Genomic DNA, 23,282 nt, shown 5'->3' with positions numbered 1-23,282 from the left:
TATTTTTATTGGCAGCTTCTACGGCTCCATTCATCTAGGGTCTGTAGGCTGTGGAATTCTTGTGCTTGATTTTGAAATTTTCACACATAGCTTTCATCAGATCACTGTTGAGATTGGACGCATTATCAGTAACAATGGACTTGGGGACTCCGAATTGGCAAACAATACGATCTTTGACGAAATCTGCAATGACTTTCTTGGTTACAGCTTTGTAAGATGCAGCCTCTACCCATTTTGTAAAGTAATCAATGGCTACCAGAATAAACATGTGTCCATTTGAAGTGGTGGGCTCAATCGGACCAATAACATCCATTCCCCAGGTGGCGAATGGCCAAGGTGAGCTTGTTGCATTGAGCTCATTCGGTGGCACTTTCATCATATCGACATGCACTTGACATTGAAAGAATTTGCGGACATACTGGATGCAATCCATCTCCATGGTCATCCAAAAATAACCTGCCCTGAGTATCTTCTTAGCCAAGACGAAACCATTCATGTGAGGGCCACAGGTCCCGGCATGCACATCTTCAAGTAGCTTAGAAGCATCCTTTGCGTCGACACACCTTAGTAAACCCAAATCAGGAGATCTTCTGTACAAGTTCCCTCCGCTATGGAAGAAGTGATTGGACAATCTCCGGAGTGTGCATTTCTGAGTGTGGTTTGCATGCTCCAGATATTATCCCTTTGACAAATACTCCTTGATGTCATGGAACCAAGACTTTCCATCTGTTTCTTCTTCAACATGAGCACAATATGTCGGCTGACTATGGATCCTCACCGGAATGGGATTAGTGTAATTCTTATCTGGGTGTTGCATCATAGACGACAAGGTGGCCAATGCATCGGCAAACTCATTCTGAATTCTGGGCACATGTCTGAATTCTTTCTTCATGAACCTCTTTCTCAGTTCTTGCACATGGTGCAGATAAGGTAATATTTTGGAATTCTTGGTGGCCCATTATCCTTGTATATGGTGCACAAGCAAATCTGAATCACCGATTACCAGCAGCTCCTGAATGTTTATATCGACTGCCATGTTGAGTCCTAGTATGCAGGCTTCATACTCTGCCATGTTGTTGGTGCAGGAAATTTGAGTTTAGCAGATACCGGATAATGCTGACTCATTTTTGATACCAAAACTGCTCCAATGCCCACTCCTTTGAAATTCGCAGCTCCATTAAAGAACATCCTCCAACCGTTGTATGCTTCGGTAATGTCTTCTCCTATAAATGATACTTCTTCATTAGGAAAATATGTTTTCAAGGGTTCATATTCTCCTCCCACCGAATTTTCAGCAACATGATCTACCAATGCTTGTCCTTTGACCGCCTTTTGAGTTACATAGACGATGTCGAACTCACTCAACAGTATCTGCCATTTAGCCAACTTCCCAGTAGGCATGGGTTTCTGAAATATTTACTTCAGAGGATCCATTCTGGATATGAGGTATGTAGTGTAGGCACAGAAATAATGCCTCAATTTCTGAGCTATCCAGGTCAAAGCACAGCAAGTGCGTTCAAGCAGAGAATACCATGCTTCATAAGGTGTGAACTTCTTGCTCAAGTAGTATATGGCCTGCTCCTTCCTTCCTGTCTCGTCAGGTTGTCCCAAAACACATCCGAAGGCTCCATCTAATATAGATAAATATGGTAGCAAAGGTCATCCTGGTTCTGGCGGGACCAGAACTGGTGGTGTGGATAGGTACTTCTTGATCTTGTCAAAAGATTTCTGACAATCCTCTATCCAGCTCGTTTCGACATCTTTCCTCAGCATCTTGAAGATGGGCTCACATATGATTGTGGACTGTGCTATGAAGCTACTGATATAGTTGAGACGTCCTAGGAAACGCATCACGTCCTTTTTGCTCTTAGGTGGTGATAACTCCTGAATAGCCTTGACTTTGGACGGATCCAGCTCGATCCCCCAGTGACTGACGATGAATTCCAATAATTTTCCTACGGGAACCCCGAATGCACACTTTGTGGGGTTCTGTTGCAAATTGTACCTTCTTAGTCTATCAAAGAACTTTCTCAGGTCTGTTATGTGATCTGCCACCCTTTTGGATTTGATAATGACGTCGTCCACATATACCTCTATTTCTTTATGGATCATGTCATGGAAGATAGTTGTCATGGCTCTCATGTAAGTGGCCCCAACTTTCTTCAGACCGAATGACATCATCTTGTAATAGCACACACCCCACGGTGTGATGAAAGCTATCTTCTCTGCATCCTTTTCATCCATCCAAATCTGGTGATAACCTATGAAGCAATCTACAAAGGATTGAAGTTCATGCTTGGCTCAATTATCGATGAGGATGTGTATATTTAGCAGTGGGAAGTCATCCTTGGGACTTGCTCAGTTTAAATCCCGATAGTCAACACATAATCGGACCTTCCCATCCTTCTTTGGAACTAGCACAATGTTAGCTAACCAGGTTGGGTACTCAACTACCCTGAGAACTTTGGCTTTGATCTACTTGGTAACTTCCTCCTTGACTTTCAAGCTCATGTCTGGTTTGAACTTTCGGAGTTTCTGCTTGACTGGCGGACACATGGGATTAGTGGGCAACTAGTGAGCCACTATAGATGTGCTCAAGCCAGTTATGTCATCATATGACCATGCAAAAATATTCTCATACTCTTTTAGGAACCGAATGTACTCTTCCTTCTCTGTCGGTAACAAGTAGATGCTGATGCAAGTCTCCTTGATGATCTCGGCGTCTCCCAAATTTACCGCCTCGATGTTGTCCAGATTGGACTTAGGCTTATTCTCAAAAATTTCAACCTCCTTGACAATTTTCTTGGGTATCTCATCTTTTTCTTATGAATCACTATTCTCATGTTGCGTTGCCTCATTACACGTCACAGTCACTAGTTCATCAGGAAAAGTAATAATAACGCTGTAGAAAGCAAAAGTGTAAAGATAGTAGTGAATAATAAAGAGCAAATTCATTTGATTAAAACTGAAAAATCATCCAGACAAAGTACAGCTCGATGAATCGAGCATTTATTTTGAAACAAGTAAATCTTAATACAAAGTTATGGGAAATCTTTAAATGCTTAGAATGGCTTATAGAAGTAAATTCTGCCAAGCTACCTAGGGACTCGGCGGGCTCGGGATGGTATGGCGGTCCAATTCCTAAGAACAACTCCCTTCTTCATGGTCTGAATAGTGAGGCCTTCTTCCTCCTCCTACTCTATTATGGCACTGCAATCCATGTCTTCATCCTCCAAGAACAGATTTTTCAAACAAGCTAGTGCTTCCTCTTCTACGGTCTCCCATATTGTATCAGCCTGGTGCAAAGCTTGTTCCAAACGTGGCACTGGATGCTCAAGAGGGTAATACGGTCTACGCCATGGAGGCGACCAATCCTTGTACTATTACCATGTGTACTAGTATCCGAGCCCAAAGGTGGTACCATGATTTTTTAGTTGTATTGGTTTGGTGATACCTTGGAGGTTATTTCCCAATCCTTTGTCAGGTTCATATCCAGACCATGCTAGTATGCTTTCTATTGTGTTACTCCACCACTTATCCTTCTTGACGGCGTTGACTCGTTCAATGTGATGATAGGTCTCCCTCCTAGCCTTCTTCTATGTCCAATGGCTGGGATGGTTTGACTGGTGTAGATGGGGTTACTCCCATCTCCGTGGATGATCACCTCCTGATGGTTCCATTCGAATTTCATGGCTTGGCTCTAGTATCATGGATCCATGGTCGGCCCAACTGAAGATTATATGAGGCTGGTATGTCGAACACCGGAAACTCAACGTCAAACCAAGTTGGTCCCATCTGCTAGCAAAGGTTTGATTTTCCCGATCATGGACCTCTAGGACCTATCGAAAGCTTTCACATTCATGCTTCTTACTCTTATTTCATGGAAACCTTTGTCCAACCTTTTCAGAGTGTCCAACGGACAAATATTTAAGCTTGAACCTCTGTCAACCAGGACCCTAGAAATGAACTTGTCTTAAAATTACACTGTGATATGCAATTCTCGATTGTGATTCAAACCATCAGGCAATAGCTCATCTTCGTGGAAGATAATCTTATGGCTCACCAGCACTTGCCCAACCATGTTGGCCATTTCTCCACCAGTGATGTTGTTGGGTACATAAACCTCACTTAGTACTTTTATCAAAGCGTTCTTGTGTACCTCCGAATTCTGCAATAGTGACAGGATAGATATTTGAGCATGGACTTTGTTCAGATGGTCAACAACAAAATACTCATTTGCCTGTACTTTCCTCCATGGGTCATCTGGCCCGGTCTCAATGATGGGTTACCTAGTAGTGGCATCCTTGCTTGATCCTCCCAAATGTTCCAGTGTATAGACTCATCTAGTTCTAGTCATTCATTGTGTGGCGTCAGTTTCCTCTACATTGGCCTTCCCTTTCTGCTGAGCCTTACAACATAATCCCAAGGTATTTCTTTTGAATTGAATGGGGGTATGGTTAATATTGTCACAGTGAAAGGTGTGACCACTTGTACTTCAAATGGAGCAGGGTTGGCTGCGGGCGGAGCCACCTCTACCTCGAATAGAGCTAATGTAGTTACCTCAACCTCGATTGGGGACAGAGTCTGTACCATAATAGAAGTAAGTGTGACTGCAACTTCAAAGTCATCGCCTTCTCAAATAAGCCCAATAGACCCCTTAGGGTCCCATTCTTCATTTGTCTCTATCACATGTACATCATCACCTCTATGATCAGGGAGGGGATTGTTGCGGACGTTAGGTGTGGCTTCCTTTGCCTGTATGACCTTGTTGTCAATCAACGTTTGGATCTTATCCTTTAATGTACAACACTCAGCAGAGGTATGCCCCTTCATACAGGAATGATACGCATAAGTCTTGTTCGGATTGACCCATTGGGATGGATTTTCTAATTCCACTGCGGGAACAGGAGTTATGTAACCTACGACTTTCATCCTTTCACACAACTGGTCGATGGGCTCATCAATGACGGTGTATTATCTGGGTGGTTTGCAGTCAAAGTTGGGTCTTGGTCTTGGATAGTTTTGGAGAGTTGATGGTGATTAGAAGTGGGATGGTTGGGAGTTATAGGTGTGATGGACAGAGGCTAGTTGGGAATATCTAGGAGATGAAGGTTGATATGTAGGCAGTGATGCTTGGTATGTGGGTAGATGTGTTTGATATATGGATGAAGATGCTTGATATGTGGGAGGAGGTGTTTGATATGTAGGTGGAGGGGTTTGATAGACAAGTGGAGATTTTGGACCCTGGGCCACTATTACTGCCCCAACATCTCTCTTCTTCGATATTCCACCTGATTGTAGTGCCTTATTCGTGGCCTGCAGTGCCTCGAAGTTCGTTACCATCCCGCTCTTAATTCCTTCTTCGATTCTTTCCCCAAGTTTGATGATGTCAGAGAATTTGTGATTTTCGTTAACCATCAACCTTTCATAATATTGTGGATCATGCGCTCTAACAAAGAATTTGTTCATTTGTTCTTTGTTCGAATATTGTCTGACATTGGCTACTTGTGACCTCCAACGAGTAGAATACTCACGGAAAGTTTTAGTAGGTTTCTTCTTAAGATTCTGGATGTAAAAAAACATCTCGTGCGTTCTCTGTGTTGAACCTAAACCGGTCCATAAAATCCGATGTCATACTTACCCAATTGGGCCATTTCTTGGGATTTTGGCTGATACACCAGGACAAAGAATCCCCACTAAGACTCCTTGTAAAGAGCTTCATCCGAATCTTTTCATCTTTCCCGACCCCGACAAGCTTGTCACAATAGGTCCTTAGATGAGCCCGGGGATCACCTGTTCCGTCGAACATCTCGAACTTGGGAGGTTTGTACCCCTCAGGCAATTCCACATCTGGTTGTATGCACAGGTCTTCATAATTTAAACCTTTTATTCCTCTGTCGCCTTCAACACCCTGAACTCGGCTTGTTAACTTCTTGAGTTCTTCAACCATGTTTTTAATAAGCATGTCCTTCTCGGAGGATTTCGGTGTATAGGAGATTGGTAGAGTAGAGTGAGGTACAGTTTCCACATATATAGGTTGCTTTGATGAGTGTTAGGGACTTGGGTGTAATGATGGTCATTGGTGGAGTTTTGGAGATCGGAAATGGGTTGTGGTGTGTTTTGGGGAGTGTGGTAAGTGGTGGCTGGAGGATTTTGGTTTTGTGTGTTCTGAGGAGGTGTTGGGTTCTTTATGTTTTGTTGGTGGACGTCGGGGGCATTGAGGGTGAGTGACAAGTTTGCCAAGTTGTGAACCTGCTCGAGTTCTCCTTGCAATTCCAGTATCTTTTGTTCCAGTCTTAGGACTAGATCATTTGGGGACGGAATACTACGAGCATCTGAGGTTTCTGCGTTCTCAACATTCTCCTTGTGGATACCACTTAAGTCGCCCATTTTTGCTTTTCCTCTTCCTTTTGTGTTGCTTGGAGGAGGAGGAAGTGGAGGGCCTCTGGATCTAGTATGATACGCTGATGAGGCCAGTATGAGTGAACCAACCTAAGGGAATGGGAATAATCAAAAATAAGGAAAAACAAAAAGGAAACAAGTCAGTGGAGATCCTGAAATGCTTGCAGTATTTGAACACATATTGTAGAAATGTAAATTCGTGTCCTACTTTGGGAACCTCGTTGTGCCCGAGGTAGGCCTAGTGACAAATAAATTTGGAAAACTTTTAATGTCAATAAATGTTTCATTTCATAATATAAAAATAGACGAATGCCAAAACAACACTAAGATGATAAAAAATAAGTCATTACTGACACTTGGCCTTATTAAATTTTAGGAAAAAGCAATAAATCCAGCCTATTTGGTCCCAAAAGGACCTTCCCCAGATTCGATCTTTCGGACTCCATCATATAGATCCCTCAGCTCGCTCAGCCCCATTAGCAAGTAGGCTCTGGCCAGATATCCTCCTTCATCTCCTTCAGTGTTCTGGCAATTTTCAGTCCTCTTTATGACTTTACCTTCCAGCTCCACAATTCCTCGCTCCAGATATTCCAATTTCCTGTTAGAAGTGACTGCCATTTCTTTCCATTCCTTGATCAACTTCACATTCCTCTCATGTATTTCCCGGTGCTCAATCTCAGAGTCGTGGACCCTCTTGCGCAGCATGTTGTACTTGACTTGAGCTTCAGCTTCTTCATCTATGATTCTATTCCCTCGATCGGCCCCTGGTGTCACCATTCCTTTCAGATTGTCCTCTAACCATTCTAGGTAGAGAGGCTCGCACCCTGTATGATACATGTATGGCTCAATGGTATTCTTCTCCACAATGATTTTGTAGTTCCACATGTGCTGAGCTTGGCACTTGTAAGGGACGTCGTCGTCTTGAAAGTCTACCCTGAAATGACTCATCTTGACAACCTTTGGTACAACCTGTTTCCTGCATGCTTGCCTCATAACTTGGATAGGGACATATGGGTATATCCCTCTCAATCCGATTAGCACCAAGTGCGGAGCATCCCTGGATATGATGATGAATTTGTCTGTTGGGAACCATTCAAACATCCGTTGCACTTGTTCCTCAGTCAGATTGTCGAAGAACTCCACCCATTCTTTGGTGCTTTCTAGTTGAGCAAATTTTTCCGGAATGTAAGTCATCCGCTTGGGGTGATGGAAAGAAAAATGATCGTTCCAAGCCCTTCGCGGAAATTCTTGGCGATAGTGACCCTTTTGGATATGCTCCAACAACCATAACAGCAGCAACACGTTACAACCCTCGAAATGCTTGACCCTTCTTTGACAACGCTCCAGAGCCTTGTAGATGTCGGCTATGATCATTGGGACTATGGTATATGTCTGTCCATTAATCCCTTCCACCAAAGTCTTGACGACCATGACCAACCTAGTGTGGATTCTTCCCTTTTCCAATGGGAACACTACCAGGCCTAAGAAGCATACAATAAATAATAACACTCTGCGGTAGATGTGACCCAAAGAAGTGAGAGAGATCTCATCATGGTAGGTACGGAAAGACTTCCTATGGTCATACCTCTCATACAGGTATTCGAAAGGCATGTAAGATTCCTTCAAGCACACTAGGTCGGCATTCTTCGTCAGCCCCATCATATTTAAGAATCCCCTGCCTGTAAGGTTTTGTTGTACCAATAGCCCGGGACTATCCCAAGTCAATCCCACAAGCCCTCCAATTTCCTCTAGAAACGGTGTCATTTCTATATCGTTGAAACGAAACACAGCCCTTTCACTATTGATACCCAATTTTTGCTCAAACTATTTTTAAATTTGCAAATATGCCTTCAAAATCACTTTTTATAATAATTGGTAGTTTTCCATAATTTTTCATATTATTAATAATTTATTTTCTAATTTATTCAGTATTTTATATCCAATAATTATTCATATATTACATTACAAGTAATTTCAAAGTATTTCTTAGCTCAATATATCATTTTTAATCCTATTAGGATTTAATTATTTCATAAATTATCCAATTTGGCATTGTTTGGCTATAATTACAATAATTTTGCAATTATAGCCTAATTGTACACTTTATGCTATTTTAATTCAATAATCAGTCATTTGATATTTTTAATATTAGTAATTACCTTAATTTTACCTATTTAGCTATAATTTCATTTTATCTAATTATTAGCTATTTTTATTAATTATTTATCTAAGCTTAATTGAGTATTTAACAACTAGTCACCCTTATTTAAATTATAACCAGCTCCAAACCCAATTAAACCAACCCAAACCCCAGGCCCAATCCGTCAAAATCCCCCACCCAATCCCTAAGTCCTTAACCCGGCCCACCCTACCCCATTCAATCCTGATTGTTGGTCATTCAGATCAACGGTCCCCATTCCCCTTTCCTTAATTAAACCTGGACCTAACCCCCCCCCAAACCCTCTCATTCACTCCTCTCTGATGCTGACATCCGATCTCTCTCCTCTCAAATACTCTCAAATCCTAAAGCTAACCCTAATCGCCATCACCAGCCTTCTATACCTCCTGGTTGTTGATTACATGGGTCCCTAAAAGAATCTCAAGGAGATTCAACATGTTCCTCCGTCCGAGGTTTGTTTACAGGTCTATCTAGGGCCATCCTTGTTTGCGAGTATTCCTTCCGTTTTCAGTTTGAATCTATGGCTTTTAATCAAGTTTCTTTCATCTCAGCTATTTTCTTTTGAAAACCCTAGTTTTGCAACTACTCGAATCCGTTCAGATCTTTGTAGATCTGAAAAGGTTCGAGTATTATCTGTCACTTTCTCTTGAAGATCTCCTACTCTGGGTAACTATTTCGACTCCATTCGCTTTCTTCTGAAATTAGCGTTCGCCCTAAGTGTTTTCAAAAGGGTTTTTCTAACTTTTCAGTGCTTTGTTTCTTTACTATCTTGACTGATTCTCATGTATATACTTAAAACCTAGATGATTCTGTTTGTTGCACTAATTTTCTTCAATTTTTTCCTCCGTTATTTGTTTATCTCTGTCAACCCAACATACTGATTGATTTCTATTAAGGATTTGAACCAGTTTTTCTGTTAAAACCAGTATTCTTTAGGATTTTTTTGCTTAATTAATTTCTATTATGGATTTGAACCAATTTTCCCGTTAAAGTCAGTATTCTTTGGGGTTTTCTTTTACTTACTTTCCTTATTTGTGGCTTGTAATTAGCGTTATTTGCCTTATGCCGACTGATTGATTAATTTATGATCAATTTATGATTTGTTACCTTATTTAAGCCCCAATCAGGGCTGGTAATAGATTCTCTTTGTATTAACGTGACCTTCCCGGATCTGTTTGTGCAAATTAATGGGGATTAGCCCCAATTAACTTGATTGATTATATTTACCTACTTTATTTATGAACTCTAGATCATTTTTTTACCTTATTTGTTTCATCTCCCTAAGTGTTATATATGCACTCTCATTCTGGCTCTTAGACAGAGACAACAGTTCAGAATACACACACACACACTCAAACTCTCTCTTCTTTCTCTACTACTTGTGCTAACTTCTTGTCTAGCCGGCTGAAAGCCAAGGCTAGATTGTGGAACTCTACTTACTTTACTTTTCTGCACTTTACTTCCTCAACTGGTATGTTCCTAGTTCAATTCTGAAACTCAACTTTATGTGCTCCATGTCTGTTAATTCATGTCTTCTTCTACACTAATTTAATGGCATATGTGTTTAATTGCTCTTCTCGTTTACTGCTTTATTCAACATGCTTAAGTTTTGCCCTCTCTTGTTCAAGTGTAATCAGCATATCTACTTGAGTTCTTATTTATTTCCCTCAACTAGTATGCCATGTTAGTTTCATAGACCTCTAATGTGCTTGGTTAATACTAAGTGGCATGACTAATTATGTGTAATAAACCTCTATCCTTAACATGACTACTCCTATACCCTGTCTCTATGTCTTTGTACTATTTACAACTTAACTCTTTTGAAATCTATGTCAAGCACTCTCACATACTCTTAGACTACTAGGTTTTGCCTTTTTTTGTGTGAGTCTTGCCTTGGGACCCTTGAGTTCCCTCTAAACTTGGACACATAAATGCTGGCCCTTCCACACTGCATTTAGTCCGTCTTGGTTATGCAATCTGGTTGTGAGAACTACCCAGGATCCCTTGAGGTCCTTAGGGAACTCTGACACACCCAGATATGAAAAGGCTATGGAACAATCTTGGCACTTGAGGTGGTTTATTACATAACTCAGGGAGGAAGTCCTAATCAGGCTCTCTATAATGTAACTTCTTATTTTTCATTTCTACTTATGTAATTCATTTCAATGCTGGTCTGTAATAACTTGTAAACGAATATCAGGGTAACTAGTGAAAAGGGCGGGTATTTACATATTTGTGAGGTAAAGCGGGAAGAAATCATGCCTATAGGACTTTACATTTTACTATGTTTGCCTTACCATGTTAGAAATCATGCCTAAAGGATTTTACTATACTTGCCCTACCATGTTAGAAACCATGTTTAATAGGATACTTGCCTTACCATGTTAGAAATCATGTTTAATAGGATTTTACTATACTTGCCTTACCATGTTCGAAATCATGTTTAATAGGTCTCAAAATCAGTTTCACAAATAGATGTCATAACTGTAGCATATAATTTAATCCAGCTCCTGTTACAACAAGTGTTACATGTTTTCTTTCATTGGTCATCATGCCTGCAAAGTTTCTGAAATCAGTGTTAAACAACTAGATGTCATGCCTATAGGGAATAACTCTAGGAATGCTGCCTATAGATCTCAACTAGTTTAATTTAAATAAATCAACCCAGTCCGCATTTTAGTGCGTTTCGAAACTGCTTTAATTAATGGTTTATGTTCTCTAAAACAAGTTCTTTCGAAAGCTGCCTTGATTTGTCATTAGATATCATGCCTATGAGGATTCAAGAGTCCGCTTTAAAAACCTTCCTTGTAGTCATCTGTATTCCGTGCCTAGGCAAGCCTTAGGCAATCGACTTTAAATAAAATCAGAAACGTCTTTGTGATTAGTGTTTAATTATCAATGTGTTAAAATCAGTAGGCAAGCCTGATTCAGATTTCTTTTCTGAATCATGTAATAAATCTGGTTCTATTGTTATCACTTTGATACCATGCTTTAGAATTCTGAGTTCAAATGTGAACCTTACCTGTGTATGAGTCGTGCTGTCTATGTGCATTACTTGTAGAGGTATATCTGAGCCTTCTATCTATTTATGTGTTTTCCCCCTAAATGAAGTCTTATGTGTTCTTATTTGTCGCCTAGTATTTTGCCTTTAAACTTGAGGGTTTGCCTAGAACCCCCCCTTTTAGGATAGAAGTCCTATATTCCTGCAGGACTGATAGGAAGGGATGGGTAACAACATGCAATAGGGGTCGAGACCAACCCTCGCTTTAATTACCTTCACGTGCGGGAAAGGGTAGTTATGGATATGATGACCGGTGCGTTAATACCACGTGTATCCCCTCTTTGAGGAATGTCATATCGGGTATTGCATTGATGTGATCCATATTATAAATAAACCTAGGACACCCCTCTTTACATTCACGAATATGCTTAGATTGTAATTCTTTTCAAAATCTTGCTTTCATTAATTGCTTTTCAAACATCTGTGTTCTTAAACTTAAATCCCCTATTATTTGAGCCATACTTGTTTATTTGCTAATTGTACAAATTCACAAAAACTGTTTGGCCGAGAACCACACTAGTGGATCCTGGGGGGTGCCTAATACCTTCCCCTTAGGATAATTTCAAGTTCTTACCCTATATCTGGTTACCAAACGTAGTTATAAATGAACCCTATAGGTGGCCTAACGCACCTTAAATCCTTAGGTGGCGACTCTTCAAAAATGCAAACCCCCTTTCCCAAAAGGAGAGAGTTGTCCCATAACCAAAATGTCATCAACCCGACTCCGCGAAGGATAAAGGGGGCGCGACAGCATGGCGACTCTGCTGGGGATATTTCGGCTTTTACCATTTCATACCATTTTTGTTAATTTGTACCCCTCCCTTTGTGCAATTATTTATTTAATTCCTTTAAGCGTTTAATTTCTTCTTCAAAAGCAAAACTGATGTATCTTTCTTGTTTCCTCCCTTTATAACTACTGCTTTAAATTATAAAACTGTTGTATTTATCGCTTTCTTAACGTGCAAATACATGTCAACAAGCTTTTAATTATTGCATAATCATGCTCAACATCATACTCCACTCGTACCAAACAAATACTATAGCAACGCTTGATGAGTGATTGCTCCCTTCCTATATCATTACCCCCTAAATTCAGAAACCCTATAGAAACCTTACTCTCTTTAAAGTATGCATGCATCATGGTCAAACCTAGTTGGATCAGTTATGTTGACCACATAATGATCCTTTAAGATAAAGACTTATCCAAAGTCCATAAGGTTTTCCATAATCCCAACGGACGGAACCACATTTTGTGAATTAATTTGGAGAACTAAATGTCAATGTGCTGATCATAAATATATAAATAGTCGAGTTCGATGGGGGTAGGGTCTAACCCTTTTGTTTTGCAGAAAATGAGGCACGAGGTCCCCAGTTTCGGTATGGCTAGCACGCCCCCACTCTTGCTAGACTGGTGGAGGAGTCTTCCATCGAATGACCAAATCAATGAGTGGAAAGAGAGGGTCACCAAAGCTAGCGAAAAGTTGGAATATCTGGAATACAGTCTGCTGGAGTTGGAAGGAAAAGTGAGGAAGAGAGTCACCGACTGCCAGAACACTAAGGGAAACGAAGGAGAACACCTGGCAAAGGCATTTTTACTAGTGAACCTACGCGAACTGGAGGATTTGATCAATGAGAGCATTCAACATGAGGAAGGTCCTTCTAAAGCCAAATAGATAAGGTTTACTCGCTTTCCAAATGTAATAAGGCCAAGCACTAGTAGTGACTTATTATTATCTTAGTATCATTTTGGGATTTGTCTATTTTTATATTATGAAATGAAGCATTTATTAGCATTCGAAGTTCTCCAAGTCTATTTGTCGCTAGGCCTACCTCGGGCACAAAAGAGGTTCCCAAATTAGGACACGCTTTACATTCCCACACAATATGTTTAAATATTGCAATACTTTTTATAATCCTCACTGACTTGGTTACCTTTTGTTTTTATTTTTCATTTTTTATTATTTTCCCTCCCCAAAGGTTACTTCATGCACTCTGGCATCATCATCTTATTTCACAAGATCTAGGGGCCCACCACCCACTCCTCCTTTTAGTCCCATTAAAGGCAAGAACAATGGCAAGATGGAAGATTTAAACAACATTAGGAAGGAGAACACAGTTGAACGGGTAGAGGCCACTGATGGCCAGGGTATTCGGGTTCCTAACGAGAATGTGTCACAACTTGAACAGAAACTGTTGAAATTCCAGGAAGAGCTCGATTAGGTTCAGAATCTGGCAAACCTGTCATTTCCCTCAACACCCCAGATATCAATTTCCCTAACGCTCAAAACCCTACACCTCCTCAAAATATCCCAAAACAACAGAATCATCCCGCTCCCCATCATCATGATGCTCCACCAAAGAACCAATGTAACACCTGTCATACCCCAAATAACACTCCACTACTCATCCCAGAACCGCAGAACTCCGCAAACGACCATTTCCAAACCCATACACCAGGCCACCATAACACTTTTATCTACGTGGAGACATGCCACACTCCACCAACCTATCTCAGGAACACCTGAGTCTGATGAAAAGGATCTGCTTATCAGGAACTTGGCCGAGGAACTTTTAAAACTGACCAGCCGGATTCAAGGCATTGAGGGAAGCAAAGGAATCGAGGGGCTAAACTATAAGGACCTTTACATACAGCCTAATGTCGAACTGCCTGAGGGGTAAAAACCTCCTAAGTTCGAAATGTTTGATGGTACAGGTGATCCAAGGGTCCATCTGAGGACATATTGCGACAAGTTGGTTGGAGTAGGGAAGGATGAAAGGATCCGCATGAAGCTGTTCATGAGGAGTTTGAAAGGAGATGCATTATCTTGGTACATCAGCCAAGATCCCAAGAAGTGGTCAAGCTGGGTAGGCATGGCATCTGACTTTATGGACAAATTCAGGTATAATACAGAGAATGCACCAGACGTGTTCTATATCCAGAATTTGAAGAAGAAGCCTATGGAGACGTTTCGCGAGTATGCTACTCGCTGGAGGTCAGAAGCTGCTAAGGTCAGACCTGCCTTAGAAGAGGAGCAAATGAACAAGTTCTTTGTCTGGGCTCAGGAACAACAATACTATGAACGGCTGATGATGATTGAGAACCACAAGTTCTCCGACATTATCAAATTAGGTGAAAGAATTGAAGAAGGTATTAAAAGTGGTATGTTACAAATTTTGAAGCCTTGCAAGCTACAAATAAGGCTTTATAGTCCGGTGTTGTGTCCAAGAAAAGGGACGTAGGGGCCATAATGGTTGCACAAAGGACCAAGTCTCCCCTCAAATACCAAGCTTACCCAACACCTCCACTCACATACCAGCCAACCCCAAATTACCAAGCACCGTCACCCTCGTTCCAAGCTCTGCCACCAACTTATCAGTCACCCCCACCTCCTACATATCAACCTACTTCACCCCGATACTCCCAACCCGCTTATATCTACCAAACATATAATGCTCAACCATCCCACTATCAATCACCCCTGCACACCAAAGTTTCCCTAGACCCCGACCTAATTTTGATCGCAGACCTCCAAAACAATATACAGCCATCACTTAACCCATCGACCAACTGTATGAGAGACTCAAAGCTGCTGGTTATGTCACCCCCAGCCCTACTGCAACCCCTGATAATCCTTCTCAGTGGGTTAACCCAAACAAGTCCTGTGCATGCCACTCTGGCATGAAAGGGCACACCCTCGATGAATGCCGCTCCTTGAAAGACATGATACGGTCTTTGATTGATAACAAGATAATTGTGGCAAAGGAGCCCGCTCCAAACATCCGCAACAACCCTCTACCAGACCATAAAGGTGGAGGTATCCACATGATTGAAATAGAAGATGACTGGGATCTTGAGAGATCAATCAAGTTGATCGCAAAAGGTGATGACCCGAAGAAACCGACAATTACTCTCAATCCAATCATAGTCCAGATCCAACCATATAAGGACGCTGAGGTGAATATATCTATACCACTTGAGTTTGAAGCGCACCATTCGCAAAGACATCAGTACCAATTGAGGTTGAATTCATGTCTCCGGCAGATGCACCCGCACCATTTGAGGTTACAGTCTTGCCACATAAGGCACATGATCCGTTCGAAGTAAGGATAGCCACGCCGATCCTAGTGGCGATGTCTACTATGCCACCATTGTATATAAATGGTGTACCCTATGACTATACAGCTGAGGCGAGAAGGAAGGGCATGGTCAGGATTGAAGAAACTATTGCAGCATAGGGTATGACAAGAACTGGTAAAGTCTACACCCCCAAACATCTGGCTGAATCAAGCAAGCAAGCCTCCAATCGGCCGCCCATCATTAAGATAGGTCCAGATGACCTTTGGAGGAAAATACTGGCCAAGGAATATTTGGTCATCGACTAGTTAAACAAGACGCCAGCACAAATATACATTCTCTCCTTGCTGCAAAATTTTGAGACACACAAGAATGCTTTGTTAAAGGTGCTAAATGAAGCGTACGTACCAAGTAATATCACTAGCGGGGAAAAGGATAATATGGTAAGATAAGTGCTGGAAAACTATAAGATCACCTTTTATGAGGACGAGCTGCCACCCGAAGGGCTGGGGCACAACAAAGCACTGCACATCACCGTGCAATGCAAAGATTATTTCATCACAAGAATCCTGATTGATGGAGGTCCCAGTCATAATATTTGTCCGCTGGAAACACTCAAGAAGTTGGGTAAAGGGTTGCATGAGATAAAGGATAGAGCAATTAATGTGAAAGCCTTAGATGGTTCTTAGAGGTCCACCATTGGAGAGATTAGTCTATGCCTGCAGATGGGGCCAACCTGGTTCGAGGTCGATTTCCAGGTGATAGATGTACCAGCGTCTTACAACTTACTGCTGGGACGGTTGTGGATTCATGTTGCTGGGGCTGTAGCATCAACGCTGCATCAGGCAGTAAAGTTTGAATAGAATCACTAGGAAGTGATCATTCATGGCGATGGTAGCAACCCTATATACAGTCGCCAGACCATTCCAGCAATCGAGGGAAGAAGGAAGCTGGGTGGAGAAACTTACCACCACATTGAGAGGGTCAATGCTATTGACAAAGACAAATGGCGGGATAGCAAAATCAAGAATATACTGAGTTGGAATGGGTACGAGCCTAGAAAAGGGCTCGGCAAGAACCTCTAAGGAATCTCTAAACCCATAAAACTCAAGAAATAAGGTTGTATTGTGGTCCGGGCCCGGCCCAGGACCGCGGACCAAACGGGCCGATTCAAGCGGGCCCGGTCTCTAGTGGTGCATAAGCCCGTAGCGAGCCGGTCCAACCCAAATAGCCCGTGAGCCCGGGACCGTTAAGCCAGGGACCGGCAGGCGGGCCTGGGCCAGTTCAACCGGGCCAAACGGGCCCCAACGGCTATTTTTTACAAAACAAAAAATTTAATAAATGACCAATGGTCAGATTTTTAAAATCTAGCCATTGGCCATCAAAATTCAACTGTTTGGCACTTTAAAAAATAGCCATTTGGCCCCCAAACTTTGTTTTAACCCTAAATTTTTTATAATTACACTTTTTTCCAATTCTCAACTATAAATACCCCCCATTCTTTCATTTTTACTCACAAATTCATCAATATCTCTCTAATTTTCTACTATAATTGCTTACTTTATTATTGGAATTTAGTGAAAATTGTGAAGTTGGTGAATTGAAGTATTCAAGTCTTCAACGATATTCAATTTTCAAGAAGTTGTTCGTCAATTCGGTAAAATCGCTCCAACTCTTAAGTTTTAATATTATAGTTTTGTTAGTTTTATTTTGTATAATTATAATTAATATGGCATTTTCTTTGAATTTTTTTTTGTGGTAACGGTAAGGGAAAATCTAAAATTGGTGAATCTAGTAGCCAAGCTACTACTCTTCCCCCGGCTACCCGACCCAGACCTATTACCCGTCCTCCTCCACCTGTTATCTTGATAGTGATAACCCTTGTTTTCAATTTTCCGATAGTCAATTTTGCCATGATGTTGCACCAGGTCAACAATTAAATGAAGAAGTTATGAATGCTCTTTAACCTAATGAAACTATCTTTGAAAATGATGAGGAAAATGATGATTTGATGAAACGCAACCGGATTTAGATGATACACCTACTAGTACTATTAATAACCCAAATGATGCCCCATCCTGACCCTCCTGTAGTAACCCCTACTTTTAATAGACAACCTGCTAAACGGCCTGAAACATCTCTTGTTTGGCACTTTTTTACTCAACTAAGAGAACAAAATAAGGCTAAGTGTAAAACTTGTTGGTCTCAACTAGTTCATAAATTTACTGGAGACCGTAGCGGTACAGGTAGTTTGACTAGACACATATTGAAACACCCTAGAGATAAAGCTAGATTTTTACAAATGAAAGTTGCGCAAGAGGGGACAAGTGTAGATACTACGGTTAACCCTAGTACAGGTTCAAATCTAGTTCAACCGGGAATTAACACTGTTACCGATGGCATTTTATGTTATGATCCAAATAAAGATCGTGAAGAATTGGCAAAAATGGTTACTGTTATGTGTTTACCCTATAGTTTTCCTTCTAACCCTCATTTTGTGCATTATATTAGAAGAATTTTTAATCCTACTTATAAAGGATGGCCTCGCGCAACCGTAAAGAGCGATATTTATAAATATAAACATGAATATGAACAATATTTGTGCTATTTATTTACTCATATAGATTGTCGCATTGCTATTACTACTGATATTGGTAGAAGTGGTAATGACTATGATTATCTAACTGTTACAAGTCATTAGATAGATGAGGACTGGATAATGCAAAAGCGCATTATTGCTTATAGCATAATTAATTCACGCCACACATGTAAGTTTATTGCTAACACATTTGCAAATATTTGTAGATATTTTTGTATTAGAGATAAAATTATGTTGGTTTCAATGGATAATGCTTCTAGTAACACTAACGCTATAGGCTTGCGTACAACTACACTAAATCCTGCATTTAGTAATATTTTTCATGTTATATGTATTTGTCATATTTACCATTTAATTGTCGGTTTGGTATGAAAGTTTTAAATGTAGAAATTGAAAATGTTAAAATGGCTCCTAATTGGCTTTTCTATTCAAACCGTAGAAGTAGACTTAGAGACTATTTTAAAAAATGTAATGAATTTGGCCTTAGAGAAAGAAAGGTTCCTAAACTTTGTCCAACTAGATGGAATTACATGTATGAAAGTTTAGTTGTTGCATATGAATATAGGAACCCAATAAGCGCAACGTATAATGCTCATGTAGGTGATGGTGATGATGATGATGATGAGCACCTTACAAATCAAGATGGGAGTAATGTTAAAATGCTTGTAGACGTTTTAGAACAATTTCATATTACTGCAAATGAATTATCTGGCCAATATTATCCTACTATTTCTAACTGTTTAGTTTATATTGCAGCACTTGTAGATTTATTTACTCAATTTTCAGAGGGTGGAGTAATTTATCAAGAAGCTATTAATTCTATGAAAGCTAAGTTTAAAAAATATTATTTCCCTATCCCCTCTATTTTTGGTGTTGCTGCATTGTTAAATCCTACAATAAAATTAGGAGGTCCTCACTTTTGGTATTCAAATATTTATAACGCTTTATCACTTTCAGCTGAGGAATTTGCTACACTTGGAGATGCAAAAGCCTCAATTAAAATAAATGGTCAAACAATTTATAATGCTTATCAACTTGCCTTAGATCAAGCTAGACCAAATGTTCCAACTCCTACTTCGTCTAGTTCGCAAGCATCTAAAAGAACTACGGGCCTAAAAGCCCTTAGTTCTTGGACGGAGTTCAGGGGTTCTCAAGGTGATAATTTTGGTGATCGTTCACAATTAAATGAGCTTCAAGTTTATTTGTCGCAGGGACTTGAATCAGAGAATCCCGACGGCTCCTTCGATGTTTTGGAATGGTGGAAGGACAAACAAAAACACTATCCGGTTCTTTCAAGGATGGCTCGAGATATTTTAAGTGTTTAAGCTTCAACTGTGGCATCGAAGAGCGCATTCAGTCAAGCGAGACTTCAAATCGGTGATCATAGAGCGTCTATGAGGGAGAGCTTGGAAAAATCAGTACTCTTCAGAGATTGGATCCGTTCGGAAAGAAGAAATTTTGGACTTGCAGAATCACAACCGGAGATAGATGAAGCTTATGAAGAAATGCTAGCGGAACTTGCGTAGGATGCTGCTTCGTCCGGAAGCGGTGATGAACAAACTTCTTTTCCACCACCACCAATGAAAATTTCTCCGGACCTTGAAGGATTTATGAGATTTGTTAAAGATAATACATAGACTAACATGTAACTTGTATTTTGGCACATCTTCCTTTGTTTTTTTCCTTTTAATGGTGGTATTAGTACCTTGTTGTGCTCATTCCATTGGGGGGAGGAAGACTAAGAAAGATATTGTCATTCTTTGTTAATGTCGTAATAGTAAAATATATAAGACATTCCCTTGAATATTTCTTTGCAATTTATTTTGTGTTTAAATTTGATATAGTATATATATTATATATCTAATACATATAAACTATATATATATATATATAAGGCACTATATATATCTCTAATACATATAAACTATATATATATCTAATACATATATATATATATATATATATATATATGTATATATATATATATATATATATATATATATATATAAGGCAATACATACTATACATACTATATATACTATATATATTTATATAGCTATATATAAGCAATTTATACTAGTATATACATATATAGTTTACAAGAAAGTGCCTTAGATAAAGAAATAGCCCGGAACGAAAAAAAACCCGTTAGGCCAGTTTAGGCCCGCGGGCCCGGCCCATTTAGCCCGGGACCATGTGGGCTTAGGACCACCATGGGCCGGTTCCACACATTGGGACCGTGAAGCACGAGACCGTTTGGCCCGGGACCGCCTCAGGCCGGCCCGCCTCAAGCCCCGGCCCGTTTGGCCAGGACCACAATACAGCCTTATCAAGAAACATGGCACTACCTTCGATTTGGGATATGAATACACCTTGGAAGAATTCAATAATTGGTTGCCACCATGGCACGGTTCTTACTATCCACTAGAGCAGCCAATACCGCATCTGGAACAGACCTTCCAACAGGCTGACATTATTTATGGTCAGATAAAGAAGAAGCACTTGCAGTAGTGAAGAACTTATTTCTAGAGGACAGTGATATGGACTGTTGCGTTATTCTCGAGGAGGAGGGGGAGGAAGGCCCTTCTATACAGGCTGTGAGCAGAGGGGCACATCTCAAGAATTGGACCATCAGGACAACCAAAGCTCGACGAGCCTCTGGGCAGCAAGGCTAAAACAAGCATTACTCACTGTTTTATTTACTAAATAATTTTCTTTTTGCATTTTTCAATTCCCGCAATGAGATCTTCGATGTTCAAAATAGTTATTCAATTCATCAAAAGCATTTCTGATTTTTCTTATTAATTAATATTTATTGTCATCGTTTTCCTCCTTACTTTGCCTATACAACATTACTATTACTTATCTTGATGAACCAATGACTGTGACATGCAATGAGACAACGCAACAAATGGACATTGATTCAGAGGAAAATGATATACCTGACGAGATTGTCAAAGAAGTTGAGAACATTGAGAACAGACCTTAAGTCCAACCTCGACGAGACCGAAATTGTCAACCTGGGAGATGCAGAAAACGTCAAGGAAACGCGAATCAACATTCACCTATCACCATCGGAGAAGAAAGAATACATAGAATTTCTAAAGGAGTATGAGGACATATTTGCCTAGTCGTATGATGACATGACTGGTCTGAGTACGTCTATTATGGCTCACAAATTGCCAACCGATCCAATGTGTCCATAGGTAAAGCAAAAGTTCAGAAAGTTCAAGCCTGATATGAGTTTGAAAATCAAGGAAGAAGTCACCAAGCAGATTAAAGCCAAGGTTCTCAGGGTAGTAGAATACCCGACATGGTTAGCCAACATTGTGCCAGTACCAAAGAAGAATGGGAAGGTCAGAATCTGTGTCGACTACCGGGATCTCAATCGGGCCAGTCCAAAAACGACTTCCTTTTGCCAAATATACACATCCTGATTGACAATTGCGCCAAGCATGTGCTACAGTCATTTGTAGATTGCTTCGCTGGTTATCATCAGATCTGGATGGATGAGGAAGATGCTGAGAAAACGGCTTTCATCACGCTGTGGGGAGTGTACTGTTACAAGATGATGTCATTCAGCCTGAAGAATGCAGGGGCCACCTACATGAGGACCATGACTACCATTTTCCATAATATGATACACAAGGAGATAGAGATATATGTGAATGATGTTATTATCAAATCCAAGAAGGCCACGAACCACATAGAAGATCTGAGGAAGTTCTTCAATAGACTGCGAAGATAGAACCTGAAACTAAACCCCGCAAAGTGCGCATTTGAGGTTCCTGCTAGGAAATTGCTTGGGGTTATTGTGAGCCACCGAGGAATAGAACTGGATCCATTGAAAGTCAAAGCCATTCAAGAACTACCACCGCCAAAGAACAAGAAGGATGTGATGAGTTTTTTGGGAAGGCTTAACTATATCAGTCGATTCATAGCAGAGTCTACAATTATCTGTGAGCCAATATTTAAGATGTTGAAGAAGGACGCCGCCACAAAATGGACCGATGACTGCCAAAAGGCCTTCGACAAAATCAAAGAGTACCTGTCAACACCACCAGTCTTAGTCCCGCCCGATCCAGGTAGACCCTTATTACTCTACCTTGCAGTGTTGGATGGAGCTTTCGGCTACGTTCTGGGGTAGCATAATGAAACAGGAAGGAAGGAACAATCCATTTATTATCTCAGTAAGAAGTTCACCCCGTACGAGGCCCGGTATTCTCTATTGAAACGTACTTGTTGTGCTTTGACTTGGGTAGCTCAAAAGCTGAGACATTACTTCTGCGCCTTTACTATATATCTCATATTGAGGATGGATCCTTTAAAGTACATCTTTCAGAAGCCCATGCCCACCGGAAGCTATCCAAGTGGCAAATCCTGTTGAGTGAGTTCGACATTGTTTACGTAACTCAGAAAGTATTCAAAGGATAGGCACTGGCAGACCACCTTGATGAAAACCTTGTGGATGGAGGATACGAACCCCTGAAAACATATTTTCCTGATGAGAGGTATTATTCATAGGAGAAGACATTGCAGAATCCTATGATGGTTGAAGAATGTTCTTCGATGGAGCAGCAAACTTCAAAGGAGTTGGCGTAGGAGTAGTCCTAATATCAGAAACCAGTCAGCATTATCCGGTGTCTACAAAACTCAGGTTCCCCTACACCAACAATATGGCCGAGTATGAAGCCTGCATTTTAGGGCTCAAAATGGCCATTGACATGAACGTTCAAGAACTTCTAGTAATTAGAGATTCAGACTTGCTTATACACCAAGTACGAAAAGAATGGGCAACCAAGAACTCCAGGATACTCCCGTATCTACATTATGTACAGGAATTGAGAAAGAGGTTCACAAAGACGGAATTCCAGCATGTTCTAGAATCCAGAACGAATTCGGCGATGCATTGGCTACCCTATCATCTATGATACATCATCCCGACAAAAATTTCATTGATCCCATT

Source organism: Nicotiana tabacum, chromosome 20 (assembly GCF_000715075.1).
Source record: "Nicotiana tabacum cultivar K326 chromosome 20, ASM71507v2, whole genome shotgun sequence".
Classification (NCBI taxonomy): Eukaryota; Viridiplantae; Streptophyta; class Magnoliopsida; order Solanales; family Solanaceae; genus Nicotiana; species Nicotiana tabacum.
Note: the sequence above shows the minus strand (reverse complement) of the source record.